Consider the following 26,886-nt stretch of genomic DNA (forward strand, 5'->3'; position numbering starts at 1 on the left):
TACCGTAAAACCCGACACGAAAAACAGCGGTCGAGAATCGAGGCGGTAGTAGCCCGGAACCACTACGGTACTACGGCCGAAGTTCACAAGCGGTACTACCGCTCGGGGAGCGGTACTACCGCTTGACGAGCTTCGGCGGTACTACCGCTGGGACAGGATAGACAGGCACATATTAGGAAAGATAGCTCCAATGAAGCGGAAAGAAGCATCGGGTGTGATAAGGATGTGTACGTGTTGATTCCACCCTAGCCTTACCAAAGCGGATCCCCTCTTGATAGTATGGTGACTCCTACGAAGCTAGACCACCAGCAGAGAAACGAAGGAGCTACACCGTCTTGAATAAAACACCGAGGGGAAGTAATCGTCTCGTGCCAAAGGATGAATCTCTGAAAGAACTCAATGCACATGATTAGTCCGCAAAAGCATTGTCATCAATCACCAAAACATCTTGGGGATAAATATGCCCTTACAATCTCCCCCTTTTTGGTGGATTGATGACAATACGGGATTTGCACAAACATGAAGGATGTAGGATAGGCGCAAAGCCCCACCGTCCTAAAATGTAGAAGGGCTCCCCCTGGATGTGTGCTGTCTAGACAAGTGCTTTGGACTGCACGGCACAGATACCAGGATCAACGCTCCCCCTACATTTTAGAGACCAACTACCTAAGCAGGATATATGAGAGCAACATAGATAACAGGATAATCATGCAACTCATAAGCTAGATAGACATAGATAATGATACTCGAAAGATAAGGTAGCATATGTCTCACACCATATGACTGGAACTTAGGTCTCACTGACACAAACCAGACACAAACCAAACCAGGCAAACTGCGAGAAAACACAAACGATGGAAGACACAACACAAATCCCTAAACTCTCCCCCCCTTTGGCATCAAGACGCCAAAAAGGAGAGGGAGTGTTGCTACAGCCCCAGGTGATAGCAAGAGAGGAAATCAAATATCAGGTCTCAGCGGGATCGTCTGCGCCACCATCGTCGGTCGGGAAGTGCTCGGCATCAGAACCGGTCCACGGGCAATGCTGCTGAATCCACTCCTCCTCCTCAGTAAGCTGGTCCTCAGATCCACTGTTAACGGTGGCACCCAACTGACGCATGAGCTACTTGTGATGACGACGGGCCTTCTTCTCACCCACATGAGTCATGTACTGACCGTGAGCCTCCATGCAGAACATCTTCTTCATCTTGAGCTTGAGCTTCTTTGCCCAAGAGGGCTCTGCCGCAGAAGGCACATAGTCATCATCATCCTCAGCCTCAGCCTCAGCCTCAGCCTCAGCCTCCTCCTCGGTCTCCATGGCAGTAGCAGACAAAGGAACTCCAGATTTAGGGACCTGAGAGCCCCAGTTGTCCTTCTTCCTTAGACGCTTGATGTCGTGAGAAACCAACTCCCCGTTCTCTAGCATCACCTTGGGATAGACACGATCCCAGGCCTTCTCAATAAGCAGCATGATGAACGGACCATAAATCGGGCACTTGCGCTCGGAGATAGCAGATAAAAACTCAGACCACATAACATGGGATATATCCAGGGACTCTCCGGTGTTTTGTTCCTTCTCACGCTGGCATAAAAGAAGCATGTCCACGAGATAAGAATGAACCATATCCAGATTCCCGATGCGAGGGAAAAGAGTCTCACGAAAGACTCGGTGAAGAATGTCCAGAAAGGCAGGAAGCTCATATGTTTCCTTCTTCATCTCAGGGTTGATCTTCAAAGTGCAATAGGGCCATAGAGCTTGCTTGTGAGTGGAGGTGGTGTTGCGGTTTGGGCGAAAGCCGACAGGAGACGCAAGCCCTTGATCTTCCACCCCAATCAATTCCATGAACGCCTTCCACTTGACTGAAAGCAACTTGCCATTGGTCATCCAAGTTAGTGTCCTGTCCTCATCAGTCCCGAGATGAACCGTGGCATAGAATTGGGCCACAATATCAGCATCATAATCTTTGTTGAATTGCATGACACCAAGAATGTTCAGTTGAGTGCACATCTGAAGAGCTTCACCAAAGTATTCAGGATCCTTCTCCATATGGTCGGTGTCGATGGAGTGCACGTTAACAGAGAGGTTCTTCTTGGGCTTGAGAACATCAAAGAAGATGGCAAACTGAAACCTGTTCCAGAACGGGCGGTTGACCAAAGTGGGATCTTGGTCTGCCTCATAGGGATTGCGGCGATGTCTTGCCCAGAACTTCTTGGCTTGCATTTCTAGCACAGTTTTGCAAGATTGCTTCGGCTTGACACCAGGCTTCTTCTAGAGTTGGGGTGGAGGAGGAGCACTTGAGGAACCTCCTGCAGACTCAGTTGTGCGGTACCGCTTTGACGTGGCACGACCGGGGTTGATACGCCGAGCCTGATGCTCAGGAAGCTCATCACCTGGAACCACACACAAGAACACACAAACAACCAGAAAGAACGAGCATAAGCCACCAAACACAACCAAAAAGGATCACTGATTAGTAAAAGTATGGTGGAACCTGGTAGAGAGCGGCAGTACCGCGACTTGTGAGCGGCAGTACCGCTCCAAGCGGTAGTACCGCTCCAGAGGGAGCGGTAGTACCGCTCGAGACAGGAAACACCAGTTTCCTACTACCGTGGTCAGATCCAGCACTACCGTCCTACCAAATTCAAAAATACTCCTACCAAACACCAATCCAAACTGCCTAGATGCCTTCTCCATCCTACTCAAGCCTAGATTTGGCCAAAAATCTAGAGATGCAACTACTATTGCCCCTAAGATGCTAGATTGGAAATCTAGACAAGAATAGAGAGGGAACGGGGGCAATACCGACATCCATGGCAAGAGGACAAGGTGGGGATCGTCTCCACCGAAGGAAATGGAGAGGAGCGCCCCAGAGAGGGAGATCCGCCGGAGCCCTCCCGCGGCGCCGGTTGCTGGAGAGATGAACAGAGCGTGGGGGCGAGCGAATGGGTATGGGGGAGAAGAAAACTCCCCCTGCCCCCGCCTCGCAGCGGTAGTACCGCGCTGGTGGGCGGTAGTACCGCTTAGAGCAGTAGTATCGCACACCACCAGCGGTAGTACCGCTCAGCAACCACAGGCCTCTAGACACACGGCTTAAGCTCAAAAGGAACAAAAAAACACAACCAAGAAAGAGGAAAGACCAACAAGGCCACAAACACACTAACAACGGACCAGAACACACCTCTTCAAGAGAGGGCGGTGGCCGAGGCCACCTATGTTTGAGTCAAGAGGTATGGCGTCGCGAAGATTTTAACCTTGGACCCATGACCAAAACTCGTCCTTGAAGCACTAGTACCATAAAAATATGGTTAAAGTGGACTAGATCAATTTACGCATAATGGGGGGAGGGAGAGTTCATTGAGAGAACAACACTCCCCCTATATCCATGCCTACATCTAAACTAGACAACAAGTTGAGTGTGGTGGGGGTGCACGGGTTCAAGTCACATTGCTCGAATCAATGATATTTAGCTCATGCCTTAACTTGCGAAATCTTGCTTCATCCAAGGGCTTCGTGAAAATATCTGCAAGGTTATCATGAGTGTTGACATATTTGAGCTTGATCTCCCCTCGCCTAATGTGATCCCGGATGAAGTGATACCGAATCTCAATATGCTTCGTCTTGAAATGTTGCACCGGGTTGAGAGAAATCTTGATGGCACTTTCATTGTCACACCAAAGAGGCACTTTGTCACAAATGACACCGTATTCCTTTAAAGTTTGCCTCATCCATAAGAGTTGTGCACAACAACTACCGGCCGCCACATATTCCGCTTCGGTGGACGAGAGAGACACACAACTTTGCTTCTTGGAAGACCAACTCACCAAAGAGCAACCAAGAAATTGGCACCCTCCGGAAGTGGACTTCCTATCCACCTTGTCTCCCGCCCAATCAGAATCCGTAAATCCTTCAAGCTTGAAGTTTGCTCCTCTTGGGTACCATAGGCCAAAGTTTGGGGTATGAGCCAAATATCGAAAGATTCGCTTGACTGCCACAAAGTGGCTTTCCTTTGGTGCGGCTTGAAACCGTGCACACATTCCCACACTCAACATGATATCCGGTCTAGATGCACAAAGGTAAAGCAAGGATCCAATCATAGAGCGATATACCTTTTGATCCACCGCTTTACCATTGGGATCAATGTCAAGTTGGCACTTGGTAGGCATTGGAGTAGAAGCCCGCTTGGCATCACTTAGCTTGAATCTCTTAAGCATGTCTTGAGTGTATTTGGCTTGGTTGATGAAGGTACCTTCTCTTCTTTGTTTGATATCAAAACCAAGGAAGAACTTCAACTCTCCCATCGAAGACATCTTGAACTTAGAGGTCATGAGAGCGGCAAATTCTTCATTGAAAGCTTTGTTAGGGGAACCAAAGATAATGTCATCAACATATAGTTGGCACACAAACAACTCCCCTTTGACCTTCTTAGTAAAAAGAGTGGGATCGATTTGCCCAACTTCAAATCCACGATCTTGTAACAACTCGGTAAGGTGGTCATACCACGCACGTGGGGCTTGTTTAAGGCCATAGAGTGCCTTATCGAGTTGATACACATGATCCGGGAAGTAAGGATCCTCGAACCCGGGGGGTTGCTTGACATAAACCAACTCATTAATAGGACCATTAAGAAAAGCACTTTTCACATCCATTTGTTGTAACTTAAAGTTGTGATGGGAAGCATAAGCAATCAACAAACGAATGGATTCAAGGCGAGCAACGGGAGCAAAGGTTTCACCGTAGTCGATACCCTCGACTTGGGAGTAGCCTTGTGCTACCAATCTTGCCTTGTTGCGAATGATGTTCCCATGAGCATCTTGCTTGTTCTTGAAAATCCACTTGGTTCCAATGACGTTGTGGTTCCCGAAGCCTTGGCACCAATCTCCACACCTTGTTGTACTCGAAGTTGTTGAGTTCTTCATGCATGGCATTGAGCCAATCCGAGTCTTCGAGCGCCTCATAGACCTTTTGGGGTTAAACACAAGAGACAAACGTGTGATGTTCACAATAGTTTGTTAATTGTCTACGAGTGCTTACCCCTTTTCTTAGGCTTCCAACCACATTCTCCATGAGATGGCCTTTGGTCGTGAGTTTGGAAGCAATCTTCGCGGCACGACGCTCTAATTCCTCCTCAGATGTGGAAGGAGGAGGGTTAACTTGATCATCTTGAGCGTCGTCTTGAGCTTGTTCTTGATCTTGAGCTTGCTCATGATCTTGAACTTGCTCGAGGGGGAGAACTTGACCTTGGGCATCATTTGGAGGTTCACCATCATCTTGAGATTGATCTTGCCCTTGGTCTTGTTCCCGAGGTTTAGGGCCTACACTTTGTTCTTCAGAAGCGTGTGGGTCTTGAGTAGGTGAAGGCTCCACTTGAGTGGAGCATTGTCCTTCTCCTTCGGCCACAAGGGGTTCCTCAATGGGTAGAATATGACCAATACCCATTCTTCTTATGGCTTGGGGAGGAATTTCATCACCTACATCACAAGTACCACTTTGCTCCACTTGGGAGCCGTTATTTTCGTCAAACTCCATGTTACACGTCTCCTCAATGAGTCCGGTGGACTTGTTGAGAACACGGTAAGCATGAGAGTTTGTAGCATAACCAACAAATATGCCCTCATAAGCTCTAGCCTCAAATTTAGACAAACGAACACCTTTCTTGAGAATGAAACACTTACACCCGAACACCCGGAAGTACTTGAGATTGGGCTTGTTCCGGTGAGTATCTCATAAGGAGTCTTGTTCAAGCCTTTGCGGAGATAGAGCCGATTGGATGCATGACATGCGGTGTTGATGGCTTCGGCCCAAAAGTTGTATGGAGACTTGAACTCCGCCATCATGGTCCTTGCCGCATCCATCAACGTCCGGTTCTTCCTCTCCGCAACACCATTTTGTTGAGGGGTATATGGTGCAGAATATTGATGCTTGATCCCCTCATCACTAAGAAACTCATCCAAGGTGTAGTTCTTGAACTCGGTGCCGTTGTCACTTCTTATTGTCAAGATCTTTGCATTATGTTGACGTTGAGCTTCATTTGCAAAGTCGATGACGGTTTGTTGAGTCTCACTCTTCCTCTTGAAGAAGTATACCCAAGTGTATCTTGAATAATCATCCACAATCACCAAGCAATACTTTCTACCCCCAAGACTATCAAAGGATGGAGGCCCAAAGAGGTCCATGTGAAGGAGCTCCAAGGGTCTCTTCGAGTAGATGATAGTCGTGGGAGGGTGAGCCGTCTCATGAAGCTTTCCTTCGATACAAGCACTGCAAGCACGATCTTTGGCAAAACTAACATTTGTTAGTCCACGGACATGGTCCCCCTTGAGAAGACTTTGCAAAGATCTCATATTGACGTGGGCTAAACGGCGATGCCAAAGCCATCCCACATCAACTTTAGCCATTAGGCATGTCGCGGTCTTAGTGGGTTGCTCCGAAAAGTTAATCACATAGAGACCATTCTCGACATGCCCAACAAAGGCTACTTTAAGAGTCTTGCTCCACAAGAGGGCCACGGTATCAATATCAAAGAAGGTGGCAAAGCCCATGAGTGCAAGTTGACGAACGGAAAGTAAATTGAACGCAAGGGACTCAACAAGCATGACTTTCTCGATCGTTAGATCATGAGAAATGACAACCTTGCCAAGACCCAATACCTTAGAATGTGAGGCATCACCCCACTCGACATTGGTGGGCATAGATGGGATCTTTTGCACGTCCACCACCAAGTCCTTGCTCCCGGTCATATGATTTGTTGCTCCACTATCGAGCAACCATGATCCCCCACCGGAAGCAAACACCTACAAGAGATCAATGCTTGGTTTTAGGTACCCATTTAGTAATGGGTCCTTTGATGTTAGTAACAAGGGTCTTAGGCACCCAAATAGACCATTCAATGTACTCATAAGAAGAACCAACAAATTTAGCATAAACATGCCCATCACTAGCACGGCACAACACATAAGAGGGGTTAAAGTCGCCGGCTTTGTTGGGAGAGATGGCTTTGCCCTTTTTGGCATCACCACTCTTCGCATTGTTCTTCTTCTCCTTAGGAGCACCCTCTCCCTCCTTCACAAAAGTTTGCTTAAGCGGGGGAGGTCGTTTGGTCTTGTTATTCTTCTCTCTTCTTCTTCTTGTTCTTGGACTTGGGTGAGAACCCAACTCCCTCCTTGCCCACAACTTCCTTTTGATTGCTCAAAAGGTCATTTAGGTTCTTCTCACCTTGTATGCATGACACAAGACCTTTCTCGAGTTGTTCCTTCAACTTGGCATTCTCCTCCACAAGATGCACATGCTCACAACACGGGTTAGTAGCATTTGCATTATCAATTAAGACCATGTGAGGAAATGTGGCCTTTTCCTTGGTTAGCTTAACTTGGAGTTGAGCATGAGACTCCTTGAGGTTTGCATGAGCACCTTTCAAGACCTTATGGGCCTTGTCAAGTACATCAAACTCCTCCTTGAGTCTAGCATGATCAACCCCAAGTTTAGCCTTCTCGGAAGTTAGCACACGAGACACAACAAGAGCATGATCAAGATCTTTCTTTAATTTGGCATGGTCATCGTTGTGTGACTCCTCAAGAGCCAAACGATGCCCACGCTCTTCCTCAAGAGCATTAGAGAGATCCGATATCTCATCGGCATAGTCACGACTATGACCTTCCATCTTAGAGATGGTTTCTTCGTGAGCCTCGATCATGTCATTGGCTTCACCAAGTTGTTCCAAGAGAGCAACGAAGTGCTTCTTGGATTTGCCCTTGAGCTTACTCATGAAGGACTCAAATTCATTTACCTCCTCATTAGACCCCTTACCATCATCAAAGCCAACGGTCAAAGAAGGATTAGGAATAATGGTGGTTTTGATGTTGGGGGTTACCTTGTTGGTGGCTTTGGCCATGAGGCACTTGGCGGTGATGTTCTCGTTGGGTGAATCGAAGAGAGACACCCGGGGAGTTGTGGCAATGGCAACGGATGCCATAGCCATTGCTTCACTATCTTCATCATCATCGTCATCCTCATGGTATTCTTCTTGAACCACCAACCCGCGAGTAGGAGTCTTCTTGGTGAAGTTGTTCTTGTTGGGGAAGGACTTGGCTTTGTCTTTTCGGATGAACTTGCCACCATTGTCTTCCCGCTTCTCGTAAGGACAATCCGCAATGAAATGGCTCACATTGCCACAGTTGAAACAAGTTCTAACTCGTTGCTTGCTCTTGAGGCCACTTGAGTTGTTCTTGTTGAAGTTGGGTCTTGTATTCTTCTTGCTCCAAAATTGTCTTGAGGCAAGAGCCATGTGCTCATGATAATCATATTTCGTGTCTTCGGGGTTGCTCTCCTCATCTTCCTCTTCTTCTCTTCTTCCACACTAACCTTGGCCTTCAAGGCAAGGTTGGGCTTCTTTGCCCTTTGAGAACGGAGCACCGCATTGTCGGCGGTCTTGTCCAAGATGCTCATTGCAACGAACTCATCCAACACTTCATGTGAGGTCATGGAGTGGAAGTCCGGTCTTTGACGAATGACAGAGGACATGGCCTTGTTGTAGGGCATCATGGCCTTGAGGAACTTGCGCTTGATCCAATTGTCATCCGTGTCCTTGCTCCCATGATCTCGGAGTGCGACCGCGAGTTTGGTCACTCTTCGAAAGAGCTCACGAGGTTCTTCATCTTCTTTCATTGCAAACTCATCGGCTTCATCTTGCACCACTTCATAGTTGGAGCGTTGAATGCTAGCACTTCCTCGATAGAGAGACACAACACATTGCCATGCGTCTTTAGCCATGGCATGAGGTCGAAGATGAGGGAGATCTTCGGGAAGGATTGCATCTTGGATGATGAAGAGAGCACTCTCATTGAATTGATTATCCACGGCTTCTCGAGGGGTGAAGTTGCTTGGGTCATGTGGATAGAAACCTTCTTCTATAATTCTCCAAAGATTAGTATTCACATGTTTTAAATGACGCTTGAAACGATAAACCCAAGCATCAAAATCCTCATTTTTCACAATCTTAGGAGGAGGACCGGCATGATTTAAATGAGTAGAGGGAATCGGTCCACCATAAGTAGGAGGTTCCACATGGGCAAAGATGCCGGTGCCATTTCTACCACTAGTAGAAGGACCCTTTTCACTATTAGCTTCCCCCTTGTCGGAGGTGGCATCCGTCACCTTGTTAGTGGGATCACCCACTTTCATCGGCGAGGTGGATAGTTTAAGTCCTTCTAGGAATTCAGTAAACATGCTTTTAACCTCGGTCGTCATGGAGGTTTTCAATGTGTCTAAAGCCACATTGAATTCCTCACGTGAGACCGAGGTTCCCCCATCGGCCGTAGACGAGATAGGATTCACACCGGAGTGCTCCTCCGCACCGTCGTTGGTGTCAACCATACTCTTCGGACGGCAAAGTCCTTAATAAAGAGACGAGGCTCTGATACCAATTGAAAGGATCGATATGGTTGACTAGAGGGGGGGGGTGAATAGGCAACTAACAATTTTTAAGCTTTTCTTTAACAATTTAAACCTTGCAACAAAATAGGTTGTCTAGATATGCAACTATGTGGACAACCTATATGATGCAATGACAACTAGCACACAAGCAAGCAATAGATACAACACAAGTAAGCTTGCAAAAGTAAAGGCACGAAATAACCAAGAGTGGAGCCGGTGGAGACGAGGATGTGTTACCGAAGTTCCTTCCTTTTAAGGGGAAGTACGTCTCCGTTAGAGCGGTGTGGAGGCACAATGCTCCCCAAGAAGCCACTAGGGCCACCGTAATCTCCTCACGCCCTCACACAATGCGAGATGCCGTGATTCCACTATTGGTGCCCTTGAAGGCGGCGACCGAACCTTTACAAACAAGATTGGGGCTATCTCCACAACACTTGGAGGCTCCCAACAACACCACGAAGCTTCACCACAATGGAGTATGGCTTCGAGGTGACCTCAACCATCTAGGGTGCTCAAACACCCAAGAGTAACAAGATCCTCTAGGGATTAGTGGGGGGAATCAAATTTCTCTTGGTGGAAGTGTAGATCGGGGCCTTCTCAACCAATCCTAAGCAAATCAACAAGTTTGATTGGCTAGGGAGAGAGATTGGGCGAAAATGGAGCTTGGAGCAACAATGGAGCTTTTGGGGGAAGAGGTGAGTCAACTTTGAGGAAGAAGACACCTTTATATAGTGGGGGAAACAATCCAACCGTTACCCCCCAAACAGCCACACACAGAGTGGTACTACCGCTTGGGCAGGGCGGTACTACCGCTGATAAGCGGTACTACCGCTCCCTCCCAGCGGTACTGCCGCGCTGACGAGGATACACGGTCCTGGCCCCAGAGTAGTACTACCGCGGAAGTATTGGCGGTACTACCTCTTGGAGCGGTACTACCGCCCCTACTGCCGCTACTAGTACCGTAAAATCCGACACGAAAAACAGTGGTCGAGAATCGAGGCGGTAGTAGCCCGGAACCACTGCGGTACTATGGCCGAAGTTCGCAAGCGGTACTACCGCTCGGGGAGCGGTACTACCGCTTGACGAGCTTCGACGGTACTACCGCTGAGGACCGCGGTACTACCACTGGGACAGGACAGGCAGGCACAGATTAGGAAAGATAGCTCCAATGAAGCGGAAAGAAGCATCAGGTGTGATAAGGATGTGTACGTGTTGATTCCACCCTAGCCTTACCAAAGCGGATCCCCTCTTGATAGTACGGTGACTCCTACGAAGCTAGACCACCAGCAGAGAAACGAAGGAGCTACACCGCCTTGAATAAAACACCGAGGGGAAGTAATCGTCTCGTGCCAAAGGATGAATCTCTGAAAGAACTCAACGCACACGATTAGTCCGCAAAAGCATTGTCATCAATCACCAAAACATCTTGGGAATAAATATGCCCTTACATATATTCAAGTGGACATATGTGCCTTAGATCTTTCCTCACCACATGATGCTTGCCAAAAGAGAAAATAAAAAGGAATAGAATGAAAACTTTGACTCTTTGTATAAAAATAAATACATAAAAGTAAAAGATAGGCCCTTCGCAGAGGGAAACAGAGGTTGCCATGTGCTTATTTGTTTGCATGATCAACCCCTTAGTGTAAGAGAACGTCACGTTGTATTGCCCCTTAAGATGACAACCTTTATTATGGAGTCTGTCACTTTTATTCTTTGTCATCCAAGTTTGTACAATGCTCAGTTTTCTCTTACACTAAATGATCTCACATATTTAAAAGCAATTTTTATTGCCTTTTTGCACCGATGACAACTTACTTGAGGGATCTTGCTCAATCCATAGGTAGGTATGGTGGACACTTGAAAAAGATTTGAGTTTAAGGGTTTTGGATGCACAAATAGTATTTCTACTTGGTGCAGAATTTTTGGCTAGCAAAGATAGGGGGCAAGCATCACATGTTAAAAGATCTATGACAATATGACTTCTATGTGAATATAAATATACATAAATCATTAAGTTGTCTTCCTTGTCCAACGTCAACAATTTTGGCATATAATATTTTGATGAGGTCTCACAATCACAAAAGATTTCTAGGATAGTATATTTATATGTGAATCTTATCTTCCCTTATTAATTCTTTCATGAGTTGCATCATTGACTAATGCTCTGTTTGTCAATCTCTAATAAAATTTCCTACTTATACTTTTCCTTATGTGGTGCTATCACCTTCCATAGGATTAGTATATGATCTTATGGATTTATTTCCTTTCTTCTATTTTTTCTCTTTCTTTCTTATTTCTTTTCTTTATTTGCAACATGAAAGTAAAGAAAGAAAAACTCAGACTAACTTTATTATATAACTTGCACACGATTACGAGGATAGATCATTAAGCAGACTCTCAAATAAGAAAGGATCGAACTAACTTTATTTCATCTAAAGCAAAAAGATCAAACTAAGATAAGTAAAAGCAAAAAGATAGTGGGATGATACGATACCGGAGCACCTCCCCCAAGCTTGGCAGAAGCCAAGGGGAGTGCCCATACCCGATACTCTGTTCTCCTTTGGTGGTGAAGAATCTTCTTCCTCCTCCTCGGGCAGCAGTGCTTGTGCTGTAACCGGGGATGGATTTACGATAGCTTCCTTGCCCTTGCCTCCCTTGACAGTGTCCGTAAGCTCCTCCCTCTTTGTCTCGATCTTCATCAGCCAAGCATCTTCTTCCATGTTGTTGGAGGAGCGGGAAGACGTGATGCCTGGCTTGATAAATCTGACCAGGAACATCTAGAAGAGAGAATAGAGGATTTCTTCGTGATATGGTGGTTAACAGGTTCGGGAACCATACATAGCATTTTTATCTTGCAGGAGAAGTATATAGAAGAAAATAGAGTCCGGAAGGTGCCCCAGGTGGGCACAACCCACCTGGGCGCGCCAAGCATGCCTGGCGCGCCCTGGTGTCTTATGATCACCAGGGGACGTTTCCTGGGAGTTTCTTTATTTCCAAAATTCTAAAATATTCCAAAACTAACAAAAATTATTTTTGCGGATTTTTCGGAGGCCATTACATACCGTATCACGTACCTCCTTATTTTGACGATTATGAGGTGGTCTGGAAGGACTCTTTTATGTGTTCTTCCGATGTCAAAGTTCGGATAATATTACTTTCAACATTGATAGATTCTTCGACTTTGAACTCATGCTTTTGGATTCTTTTGTCATACCATCTTTAACTTTCTCTTTGAATGATTTTGCATTTTCATAAGCCTGGGTTCTCCATTCATCTAAAGAGCCAATATCAAATAACCTCTTTTCACCGACAAGTTTAAAATCATAGTTGAGTTCTTTAACTGCCCAGTATGCTTTATGTTCTAACTCAAGAGGCAAATGACAAGCTTTTCCATAAACCGGGATTTTTATATGTTGTTCTATAAGCCCAAAGTGCATCATCTAATTTCTTAGACCAATTCTTCCTGGGCCTATTGATAGTCTTTTGCAAAATTAATTTTATTTCTGTATTGCTAAGTTCAACTTGACCACTAGACTGAGGATGATAACATGATGCAATTCTATGGTTAACATCATACTTGGCAAGCATTTTACAAAAGCACCATGAATAAAAGTGTGAACCACCATCAGTCATTAAATATCTAGGGACTCCAAACCTTGGGAAAATAACTTTCTTAAGCATTTTAATAGAGGTGTTGTGATCAGCACTACTAGTTGGAATAGCTTCTACCCATTTAGTAACATAATCAATAGCAACCGAACTATGTGTATACCCATTAGAGGAAGGAAAAGGTCCCATGTAATCAAATCCCCAAACATCAAATGGTTCAACAGCAAGTGAATAATTCATAGGCATTTCTTGAAGCTTAACAATATTACCTATTCTTTGGCATTCATCACAAGATGAGACAAACTTACGTGCATCCTTGAAGAGAGTAGGCCAATAAAATCCAGATTGCAATACCTTGTGAGCAGTTCTATCTCCAGCATGATGCCCTCCATAAGCCTCGGAGTGACATTTCCGTAGGATTTGTCGCTGTTCATGCTCAGGTACACAACGTCTAATAATACCATCTACTCCTTCTTTATAAAGATATGGGTCATCCCAAAAGTAATGTCTTAAATCATAGAAGAATTTTTTTTCTTTTGTTGGTACGTAAAGCTAGGAGGTAAATATTTAGCAACAATGTAATTAGCATATGTTAGGTTCTACAGTAGGGTGCGTCGTCTGCAAATTAAAATTTCCTACGCGCAGAACATCCAGGAACATGCTATAGGAGATGGATCACAGATCGTTACCACTAGATGCGCAGTGCCGTGCAGCGGAAGAAGAGTTGGGGCAGCGCGTCCGCGTGGATCGTCTCCTCCTCCTCCGATCTCCCTAGAACAGCCGGTCGTCCGATCCCACGTACAAGTTCGCCGGAGCGGCGCAAGTTTAGTGCCTCTAATGGTATCCGCGCGTGCAGGAGGAACACCGTGCGGTGGACTGCTAGGTCCGATCACACAGTCGGCGCGAGTGGAGGTGGCTATTCGCAACACATGCAAACCCTAACGACAGCGCTGAAGCGATCAACTGCATGAGTGTGCTGCACCTCCACTTTATATAGGCGTCCGTCACGGGCTCAACACTTGGGCCTCGCACGGACCCTAAAGCCCACAAGTCTACTCGGCCACAATCCGAATACAGCTCGAATCACATCCGACCAGTGTTCTTGGATCCAACCTCGTAGGTTCCTTCCCTTAAGCGCGCGACCCCTTAGGTTCAAGTCGGCTTGGTCGCAGTTCGGATCACCTCCGAACTGCATGGTTGGTACCGGCCTCTAGCAAGGCATGCCAAACACCAAGCAGACCATGAAGCTAGTTAGGCGAACCTGTACATCATACTTCTGTTCCCTTTGCCACACAATATATGTTGTCGGGCTCAAGGCGAGTCTGTCATCCTTGTGGTAGCCCGACCTCTTTCTCGTTCTAGTGATGCCGACCACTATCCGGATTATCTCATAATCCTTGTTGCATGGCCATGCTTATCTTGGTCGGATCACACGAGGGCCCCAGAGTATATCTCTCCTAATCGGAGGGGCAAATCCCATCTTGCTCGACCATGTCTCGCAGCATGGGTCGGGACAAGCCTGAAACATACCTTTGTAACTACCCAGTCACAGAGTATTGTTTGGTCGTCCCAAAGCAGGTTTGTCACCATCCCGAGTACATGTGTCAGCTCAGGTCTTAGGACATAGAACGTATGTTGCACTAGAGACTCATAGATGACATATCGCTGCATCTCATAGTTGGGTCTGTCCGACTCGGACCTTATCTCGACTCGTCGAGTTCGACCAGATCCTTCCAAGTCCATATTATTCGGTTAGCATCCAATGCTCCATGGCTAGTGAGATCGAGCCATCGACCGTGTCATATGCTAGTCTAGTCGGCTGCGCGTCCACACAACCCTTTCGACCAGGGACCTTTTAGGACAGTCATCATACACTGTATCTATACCAATATAAAAAGACCCAAAAGGGTAGATCCAATTAATCTCGGTCATCAAATCATGTCAATCCAACGACCTAGGCTGCTTCAATGTCGAGCGCTCAACACGTTTAGCGTGTAGTTAATTTCATGCCAAATATAGTGCTAATCACATAATAACATGTAAACAATATCCTACTTAATATCCGCATGCACTTAATATACTTCCAAATTAACGTGCATTGCATGTACACATTGACTAGTAGTCCCACAAACAAGTCACGTATTTGCTGATACACATCATTGATAACGTCCAAGGACTATCTTTATTCATAAACACATAGGAAATATCATCATACATGATTGCCTCTAGGGCATATCTCCAACAGCATAATCAGCATACCAAGGAGTACTATTAGCAACATTTATTTGCAGCTAACTACTCATCAGGAAAACTATCATCAATAGGTAGTGGGTCATCAAGCACATTTTCAAGCCTAGACAAGTTATCTGCTATGGGGTTCTCAGCTCCTTTTCTATCAATAATATGTAAATCAAATTCTTGTAACAAGAGAACCCAACGAATAAGTCTAGGTTTAGCATCTTTCTTTTTCATAAGATATTTAATAGCAGCATGGTCAGTGTGAACAGTTACTTTGGAATCAACAATATAAGGTCTAAATTTATCACAAGCAAACACCGCTGCTAAATATTCTTTTTCAGTAGTAGCATAATTTATTTGAGCATTGTCTAGAGTTTTACTAGCATAATGAATAACATTCAATTTCTTATCAACTCTTTGTCCTAGAACAACACCAACAACATAATCACTAGCATCACACATAATTTCAAAAGGCAAGTTCCAATCAGGTGGTTGAACAATAGGTGTAGAAATTAAGGCTTTGTTGAGTGTTTCAAAGGCTTCTAAACAATCATCATCAAAAACAAAAGGAACATCCTTTTGCAAAAGACTAGTGAGAGGCCTAGAATTTTTAGAGAAGCCTTTAATAAATCTCCTATAGAAAACAACATGACCTAGGAAACTACAAATACCTTTGACGTCCTTAGGACATGACATTTTCTCAATTGCATCAACCTTAGCTTGGTCCACTTCAATACCTCTTTCAGAAATTTTATGACCCAAGACAATGCCCTCATTAACCATAAAGTGGCAGTTCTCCCAATTCAAGACAAGATTTGTTTGTTCACATCTCTGCAAAACTCGCTCAAGGTTGCTTAAACAATCATCAAAAGACTTCCCATAAACAGAAAAGTCATCCATGAAAACCTCAACAATCTTTTCACAAAAGTCAGAGAATATAACCATCATGCATCTTTAAAAGGTAGCAGGTGCATTACATAAACCAAAAGGCATACGTCTATAAGCATAGGTTCCAAAGGGACAAGTAAAAGTAGTCTTTTCTTGATCAGGTTGAGATACAAGTATTTGTGAAAAGCCAGAATATCCATCAAGGAAGTAGAAGTGTGTGTGTTTAAATAATCTTTCAAGCATTTGATCAATAAAAGGCAAAGGGTAATGATCTTTTCTAGTTGCTTTGTTTAATTTTCTAAAATCAATTACCATTCTATAGCCTGTAACAATTCTTTGTGGAATAAGCTCATTCTTATCATTAGGAAGAACAGTTATACCTCCTTTCTTAGGGACACAATGAACAGGACTTACCCATCTACTATCAGCTATGGGATAGATTATACCTGCTTTCAGAAGTTTTATTATTTCCATTCTTACCACTTCTTTCATCTTTGGATTTAACCGACGTTGATGATCAATAACTAGTTTAGCATCAGGTTCCATATTAATTTTGTGCTGACATAGAGTGGGACTAATGCCATTTAAATCATCAAGAGTATATCCAATAGCAGATCGGTGCTTCCTTAGAACTTTCAATAATCTTTCTTCTTCATGTTCTGAAAGGTTAGCACTGATAATAACAGAATATATCTTCTTTTCATCAAGATAAGCATATTTCAAAGTGTGTGGCAATTGTTTTAATTCAAACGCAGAGTCACCCTTAGGTGGAGGAGGACCTCCAAGAGTTTAAATAGGCAAATTGTATTTAAGGAGAGGACATTGTTCAAAGAAGATATTATCTATTTCATTTCTTTCATGCATATGTAAATCATTCTCATGGTCTAGCAAGTATTGCTCTAAAGGATCAGTAGGTGACATAGCAATAGAAGCAAGACCAATTAATTCATCCTTACTAGGCATTTCTTTTTCATGATGATTTGTACTAAACTTGGAAAAATTAAACTCATGAGACTCATAACCGAAGCTAACACTCACAATTTGTTTCTTGCCATCTATCTTAGCATTTACTGTGTTCAAGAAAGGTCTACCAAAGATAATGGGACATAAGTCATCTTGTGGGGTACCAAGAACAAGAAAATCAGTAGGATATTTTATTTTCCCACACAAGACTTCAACATCTCTAATAATCCCACAAGGTGATATGGTGTCTCTATTTGCAAGTTTAATAGTAACGTCTATGTCTTCTAACTCGGTAGGTGCTATGTCTTTTATAATTTCTTGATATAGAGTGTAAGGAATATCACTCACACTAGCACCCATGTCACATAAACCATGATAACAGTGATCTCCTATTTTAACTAAAATAACATGCATGCCAACAATAGGTCTATGTTTATCTTTTTTCCACCAGGTTTAGCAACTCTAGTAGCTTCTTTACAGAAGTAAATAACATGCCCATCCATATATTCTTCCAAGAGATCTTTAACCATAGCAATGCTAGGTTCTACTTTATTTTGTTCATCAGGTTTAGGTGTTCTAACATAGCTTTTGTTAACCACAGTTAAAACTTTAACATGTTCTTTTATCCTAACAGGAAAATGTGGTTTCTCAATATAAGCAGAAGGAACAACTGGATCAACATTATAAAGTATAGTATCTTCTTTAACTGGTACTGGTTCTTTAATTTCATCTTTAATAGGTGGGTGATATTTAAACCACTTCTCTTTAGGAAGTTCAACATAAGTAGCCTCACAAAAGGAGGCTACTATCTCAGAGTCAAGTCCATATTTAGTGCTAACTTTTGAAAAGTATCGGTATACATAAAAGATTTAACATAATCATACTTAAGCTTTATACTCGACTCTTTACCTTAGTAAAGTTCCCAATCTTTAGAGTTGCGTTTAATTCTTTCCAAAAGATCCCACCGGAATTGAATAGTTCTCTTCATAAAAGAACCAGCACAAGAAGTATCTAGCATGGTTTGATCATTACGAGAAAGCCGAGCATAAAAATTTTGAATAATAATTTCTCTTGAGAGCTCATGATTGGGGCATGAATATAACATCGACTTAAGCCTCCCCCAAGCTAGAGCGATACTTTCTCCTTCACGAGGCCAATATATATATATATATATATATATATATATATATATATATATATATAATTCCGATCACGATGAACTAGATGCATAGGATAATTTTTTTGATGGAACTCCAATTTCAAACGATTCCAATTCTATGATCCAATATCATCGCATAGCCCATGCCAATGTTTTTCCCTTCAAAGATAAAGGGAAAACCTTTTTCATCACTTCATCCCTGGGTAAACCTATAAGCTTAAACAATCCACAAATTTGTTCCACATGTATCAAGTGCATATCAGGATGTTCAGTTCTATCTCCTGCATAAGGATTAGCTAGCAGTTGTTCTATCATACCCGAAGGGGTTTCATATTCAATATTTTCAGTACGTGCAGTAGGTTGAGGGGTAACTAATTGTGGTTCCGGACGAGGTGAAGATACCCCGAACAAACCCCTCAAATGATTGTTTTCCATAGTAAGAAGTGACAATAAATTTCAGCACACTATATAAATGTTTTCTTACCGAATTCCACTTATCAAAGGCGCTTCACTCCCCGACAACGGCGCCAGAAAATAGTCTTGATGACCCACAAGTATAGGGGATCAATTGTAGTTCTTTTCGATAAGTAAGAGTGTCGAACCCAACGAGAAGCAGAAGGAAATGACAAGTAGTTTTCAGTAAGGTAATGTCTCCAAGTGCTGAAACTGTAAGTTGCGAGTAGTTTGATAGCAAGATAATTTGTAACGAGAAAGTAATGATAGTAACAATAAGTATGCAGCAAGGTAGCCCAATCCTTTTTAGACAAAGGACAGGCCAAAAGGTCTCTTATAACAAGCAAAGCGTTCTTAAGGGTACACGGGAACTTCGTCTAGTTACTTTTATCATGTTGGTTTGATTTGTGTTCGCTACTTTGATAATTTAATATGTGGGTGGACCAGTGCTTAGGTGCTATTCTTACTTGAACAAACCTCCTACTTATGATTAACCCTCCCGCAAGCATCTGCAACTATGGAAAAAGTATTAAGAATAAATTCTAACCATAGCATTAAACTCTAGGATCCAATCGGTCTCTTACGGAATAGTGCATAAACTAGGGTTTAAGTTTCTGTCACTCTCGCAACCCACCATCTATTTACTACTCCACAATGCATTCCCTTAGGCCCAAATATGGTGAAGTGTCATGTAGTCGACGTTCACATAACACCACTAAAGGAATCACAACATACATTCTATCAAAATATCGAACACATATCAAATTCACATGATTACTTGCAACATGATTTCTCCCATGACCTCAAAAACAAAAGTAACTACTCACAAATAATCAACATGCTCATGATCATAGAGGTATTAAATAGCATAATGGATCTGAACATATAATCTTCCACCAAATAAACCAGATAATAATCAACTACAAGATGTAATCAACACTACTAGTCACCCCCTAGCACCAATCTATAGTTTCGGTAACAAGATTGAATACAAGAGATGAACTAGGGTTTGAGATGAGATGGTGCTGGTGAAGATGTTGATGGAGATTTCCCTCCCCAAGATGGGAGAGTTGTTGGTGATGATGATGACGATGATTTCCCCCTCTGGGGGGAAAGTTCCCCCAGCAGAATCGCTCCGCCCGAGAGCAAAAGTGCTCCTGCCCAAGTTCCATCTCGAGACGGCGGCGCTCTGTCCCGAAAGTCTCCCACCTAATTTTTGCTAGGTCAAAATGACTTATATACCAGAAGATGGGCACCGGAGGTGGGCCGAGGAGGGCACAACCCACCAGGGCGCGCCTGGGCTCCCTGGCGCGCCTAGGTGGGTTGTGCCCACCTGGTGGGCTCCCTCTAGTAGTTATTTGCTCCAATATTTTTTAAACATTCCATAAAAATTCTCCTAGAAGGTTCAACTTGTTTGGAGTTGTGCAGAATAGGTAGCCTGATGTAGCTTTTTCAGGTCCAGATTTCCAGCTGCCAGAATTCTCCCTTTTGGTTTGTACCTTGCAAATTATGAGAGAAAAGACATTAGAATTACTCCAAAAAGCATTATTATGGATAAAAATATTATAAATAACAGTAAGAAAACATGATGCAAAATGGACGTATCAGCCGCGTCCCGAGAAACCAACTCCGGCCGCTGTGCTGCATTTAAACGGGCTGACCGCATCTCCATCTGGCGGCCAACCCAACATTATAAGCGGGAAGTTCTTGTTTATCCAAGTATGCTCATTAGACTGATATGTGAGTAGCCCGCGACCATTTAAGCCGCGCTCAGGTGCCGTCCAGAACTACAGAATCTCGAGCACCGCATTGTCCTCCTCCCCCTTGCCAAGCCCTTCCTCCTCTCCGAGCCCAGCGGCGATGGCGAAGTCCCGGTTCTCCATGCCGGCGGGCGCCCATGGTGGCAGTTCATCGTCAGGTGGATCATGGCATAGCCGCCCTCGCTCACCTAGACCATCCACATCCACTGCGGCGGGAACCTCCGGCAAGGAGGAGATAGTCATGTCCTGCGGCGACGAGGAGGACCAGCCGCAACAACGGCCCCGTCTCGTCTCGGAGGCGGCTCTGGCGGACGAAGAATTCGTCCGTTATATGGAGATCATGACAGAGCATTCGCTCCGTCAGATGGGTCCGGCTCCACCGTTGCCGGTGCGCGTGAAGGACGGGCCATCATCCCCGCTGCTGGTCCGCGTTAAGTGGGAGCCCGCATCCCCACTCCGGCAGGTGGAGGATGAGCCGGCGTCCCCGCCGCGCAACAACAGCCTCCACATCCGGGGCCGCGTGAAGCAGTAGCTGGCATCCGCCACGTGAAGGACGAGCCGACGTCGCCGCCGCTGCACAGCCACTACGCGCGGATCAAGGGCGCTTGTCGCCACCACGACACCATCGCTGACAGACGAAGGAGGAGCTGCCGCCAGCGATCGTCAAGGCGCGTGGCCGCATCCTTCACTACCTCGGTAGCGGTGCCTCCGACTCTCGGACCGTTGTATGCGAGGCCGAGCGCTCTGCGTGACAATGGGTGAGGTATGACCGGCACAATGCTGGTCCCCGCTCCGCGCTTGCCAAGATGGACGTGGCATCGGAATGGGTCCGCAATGACCCGAACTCGCCGCGGTGTGGGCGCTTGACCGCTCCGTCATCATTGCTGAGATGACCGCCAGGCCCCGCCGTCTTGACAACGAGCTTGCCAAGATCGGCGACTGCTCCACCAATGCCGACAGGGGCAAGGCCGCCGCCATGGCGCCGCTAGCGCCTTCAGCAGTGGCCAGGGCGGCCCTTCGCACTGTGCAATAGGAGGCCGAGCGGCTTCTCCGTGAGCGTTAGGCAGCCGCCAGACAGGGCTGCTGCGGACCTCCGACATCCTTGCACCGCTGGAGGGACGACGGCTATGCCGACGGCACGGACGCCGACAGTGATGATGCAGGACAGGGCGGCCACGCTTACGAGGTGGTCGTCCGATATGGAGTTAGTGTTTTTAATAGTTTTTAGTAAAACGGTCGAAATATCGTCCGTTTATGTAAATTATATTAGAACTTGAATAAAATCCGTCTGGTTTGACTGAATTTCATTTGGCTTGTTTAAATAGATTTTGCAATATATGCAGCTACGATTGGATGATATCCTCCCGCATCCATATCCGCAGACTGATCCCACTTATTCAGGAATGGATGCCGGAGAAAATTTACTGATCGTTGTTGCCTCGTCCAAGAAGGCAAAACAAAGACCATTCATTTCTTTTCGTCGACAAAGACGCACCCAAGGAGACCAATATGACCGTCCTCTTATCCGTGTCTTGTTCTGGAAGAGAATTATACGTACGTGGTGGTGACGTTTTTTTCACGTGTGTTTATTTCACATGCAAATGCCATGTATTTTTTGGGCTGATCCAATTTTTTTAGCATCAATACAGACACAAGCGCTCGTATACACGCGCATACACTCATTCCTATGAACACACGCACGCACACCCTACCCCTATGAGCACCTCCGAGAGACTGAGCCGGCATATCATCTTGAGCGCCTCGTCGTCGACGGGAACGTCTCCTCCCACTGAAAGCGCATCGCCGAAAATCCTGAAATAAATCCAGGAATAATGCGAGCACCAGGATTTGAACCCTGGTGGGTTGGGGATACCACTGTCTACCTAACCAATTCAACCACAGGTAGCTGATCCAATTGAAGATAGTCAAACTCAGGTGTTCCTTTTAGCGAGAAGTCAAACTCAGGAGTTAAAACCATTCTTTCGATCTAAAATTCTCTTCATCGACGGCGGTTGCTGTTCTGAGGTGTTGGTCCTATGAGACCTTAGCACGACGACTTTCCGACTGTTTACTATAACAAGTTGTGTTCGGCTCTGGTGAGAGAGGAGCGATGACGGCGGCACGCCTTCGGCTCGCTTCAGTGCTTGTAGTCGTCACTAAGTGGTCTATGAATCTGAGAGAGGAGTATAATTTTTATTATCTTTGGTGTTCGTTGTACTGTCATAATTAAAGATGAATAGATCGACAGTTTCCCCCCAAAAAGAAAACCATTCTTATCTTCCACTTTCGTTCTCTCTTCCCAGTTGAACGCGGGCGAGGAGATGAACATGGCACAGCGCATGAACGATGCGTATGCACAGGCAGTTGACTTTATCTGTTGCTATCTACTTTGATTATTTAACCACAGCTCATCCAAATCTACAACCTGTTCATTGTTTAGTGCATGGAGAGGTAGTTGCTGCCTTGTTCGATTGTAACACTGCTCCCTCAAATTCAGATAAGTTTCATCTCTTCCATGTTGACTAGAGAGTCATAGCTCGCAACTCAACCTTTCATTTCCAAAAGGAAGAGAAAAAAATGGTATTCCTAATGCATTGTCTAGACGTTATACCATGTTATCACAGTTAGATTTCAATCATTTTGAATTTGAAACTATAAAACAACAATATGCTAATAATGTCAATTTTAAATATATATTACTCAATTGTAGAGAGGATAGAACTTGGAGTAACTTCGTTGTTAATGACAGTTTTTTCATGTTAATAAGCTACGCATCCCATATATTTTTGTTTGTCTTTTGTTATTATAGGAGGTGCATGGAGGACTCGTGGGACATTTTGGTGTCAAGAAGATAGAAGGCATCCTTGTTGATAACTTGTTTTGGTCGAAAATAAGAACAGATGTGAAGAGATATGTTGCACGATGCACGACATGCCAAGAAGCTAAGCTAAGTCATGATTAAATCCACATGCTTTGTATATGCCTCTCACTGTTCCTAGCTCCTCATGGGAAGATATATCCATGGACTTTGTATTACGAATGCCTAGGACAAGATAAGGGTTGGATAGTATATTTGTGATAACAGAAACTATATTTGTGGTTGCCGATAGTTTCTCTAAGATGACACATTTTATATCGTGTCATAAAAGTGAATATGCTACTCCCATTGTTGATTTGTTCTTTAAAGTAGTTCGTTCACATCTTTGTGTCAAACAGAATTGTTTCTGATCGTGACACCAATTTTTTAGCCACTTTTGGAGGGTGTTGTGGACAAAATTGGGTGTAAGGTTTTATTTAGTACTGCATGTCATCCTCAAACATATGGCCAAACTGCGGTGGTTAATCATATATTGTCTACTATGCTTAGACTTGTTTTGAAAAAGAATTTAAAGATGTAGAAAAAATGTCTACCTCATGTAGAGTGTGCTTGTAACCATTTTCATTCATACACAAAGTTATGCCATTTTTTAGAGGAATTTGCTTATGGATTTATACCTCTTGCGCCTATTGACTTATTACCTATTCCATCTTCGGAGAAGGTAAATATTGATCATAAAGATGTACTGAGTTAGTATTAAAGATACATGAGACAACTAAGAAAAATATAGAACGCATGATTGCCAAGTATGAACTTGCTGGTAGTCATGGTAGAAAACATATCATGTTGAGCTAGGTGATTTAGTGTGGTCGCATTTGAGAAAAGATTGTTTCTCTGATTTACACAAGTCAAAATTAATGTCTCGTGCGGATGGATCATTTAAGGTGGCAAAATAATAATTCATGTAAGTTTGATCTTCCTGCAGAATCTGGGGTTAGTCCCATATTTAACATCGCAGATTTAAAACAATATTTGAGTGAGAATGATGAACTACAATCGAGGGCGACTTCGTGAGATCGGGGGAATGAGTGAGGATATCTCTCCCACAGTTACACCCCATGCTCCACATAAAGTCGCAATCTCACAAGTACCATTGATGGAGCTCGTAAGTGCCAATTAAATGGGCACGTACTTTGTTCCTTAGTAAATAAACAAGAATATGATACTATCTTCGTGCGATAATTTTCTTGTATTCAGGAACGAATGATTCGAAGGATGTACTAGAAAGGATTATGTACAGATGAAAGATGTAGAAGACATTTTTTTTTGGAAATGGAGGCATACCCCCGGCCTCTGCATCATGATGATGCATGCGGCCATCTTATTAACAATTCAAAATCGTCATAAAAGTCTTACAGCTCACAAAACGGAGCAGATCAAAGTACCAAAAAAGGAAAAATGCATGTGAACCATATCAACCGGCACAATGAAGATAAAAAGGATAAGCTCTCTAGACTTCTATCCTGTTATGCGAGCGCCATCCGAACCGGTTGAACATAACCTGAGCTACCATCTCCCATTGGTTGCACCCAGTAACCAAAGTCTCCCTGGAGTCCATAGGAGTGAGTAAGGACCACGTACGGATCCAAACTGTAGCTTTGAAGATAACCTGCAAAAAAGTCAAAATGTGTTGTCTGTTAAAAATCACATCATTCCTGCAGTTCTATATAGCCCATAATAGCACACATATTCCAATCCGAATACGAGCCGCAGTAATCTGATCAACCCCAGCTAACCACGTCCCAAACAAAGACGCAATATCAACTGAAGGATTAATATTAAAAGCTATATGAATCGTTCTCCAAAGTAACTTAGCAAATGGGCATTCAAGAAATAGGTATTGTATTGTTTCGTCATGATCACAAAAATAGCACCGCGAAGAGCCTACCCATCACCTCTTAATTAACTTGTCCTTTGTAAGTATCACTTGCTTGTGAACAAACCACATGAAGATTTTAATACGCAAAAGAATCTTAACTTTCCAAATATGCAGCGACCTAGATAGGGGGCCAGAGTTAATGAGATCCATATAAAAAAATTCACCGTAAACCTCCCATTCGTAGTTAGTTTCCATTGTATTGAATCCGGCTGATCGGAGAGTTGAACTTCTATCAATCTCCGAACCAGATGCATCCAGGCGGTCCATCTCTCACCAACTAACACACGTCTGAATTGGATGTTCAAGGGAATTGTTTGAAGGACGGAACCCATGTAATCCTCCTTACGTTGCACAATATTATAGAGTGTAGGATATTGGATGGCCAAGGGCATCTCTCCTAGCCACGTGTCCTCCCAAAATCTTGTTGACATTCCATTGCCAACCAAGAATTTGACCCTACGAAAGAACAGGTCCTTCGTGCGCATAAGTCCCTTCCAGAACGGCGAGTCAGTCGGTCTCATGGTAACCCGGGCTAGTGTTTTCGAGTGCAGATACTTATTGCGCAAGAGTTGAGACCACATGCCCTCCGGCTCAGTCTCTAGTCTGTATAGCCATTTGCTCATAAGACATTTGTTCTTGATTTCTAAGTTTTCAATACCGAGACCCCCTTGGTCTTTAGGTCGGCAGAGGATATCCCATCGCGCGAGATGGTATTTCCGCTTGGCCTCATCAGACTGCCAAAAGAAGCGGGATCTAAAGAAATCAAGACGCTTACGAACTCCTTTCGGAATTTCGAAGAACGTTAGTAGGAACATCGGCATACTAGTCAGTACTGAGTTAATCAGGACTAGCCGACCTCCATATGACATAAGCTTACCCTTCCAACAACTAAGTTTTTTTTCAATTCGTTCTTTAATACATTTCCGTTCTTTATTGAAGAGCTTACGGTGATGGATCGGTATACCCAAGTAACTGAATGGTAAGGCACCTGATTTGCATCCAAACAGTTGTCTGTATTTGTGTTCCTCGTCTTTGGCCTTCCCAAAGCAGAACACCTCGCTCTTATGAAAATTAATTTTTAATCCAGACAATTGTTCGATGAGACACAAGATAGGTTTCATATTACGTGCCTTAGCCATGTCATGTTCCATGAAAAGAATAGTGTCATCAGCATATTGTAGAATGAAACCCCTCCATCGACAAGATGATGAACTAGACCCTCTACATGGCCATGCTGCTTGGCCCTGCCAATAATGACCGCCAGCATATCTGCCACAATATTGAACAGAAGAGGAGACATGGAATCCCCTTGTCGTAACCCCTTATGTGTCTGGAAATAGTGACCGGTGTCATCGTTCACCTTGATTCCTACACTTCCTTTCTGGATTTGGGTATCTACTTGCTTCCTCCAAGTTTCAGCAAAACCCTTCATGTGCATTGCCTGTTGAAGAAAATGCCATTTTACTTTATCATACGCCTTCTCAAAGTCCACTTTGAAATTAACCCCATCTAGTTTTTTCGAGTGGATCTCATGAAGCGTTTCATGTAGAACGACCACCCCTTCCAGTATGTGTCGTCCCGGCATGAACGCTGTCCGGCTCGGTTGGATCACCGAATGAGCAATTT

This window comes from Triticum aestivum, chromosome 5B, assembly GCF_018294505.1.
Source record: "Triticum aestivum cultivar Chinese Spring chromosome 5B, IWGSC CS RefSeq v2.1, whole genome shotgun sequence".
In the NCBI taxonomy this organism is placed as follows: domain Eukaryota; kingdom Viridiplantae; phylum Streptophyta; class Magnoliopsida; order Poales; family Poaceae; genus Triticum; species Triticum aestivum.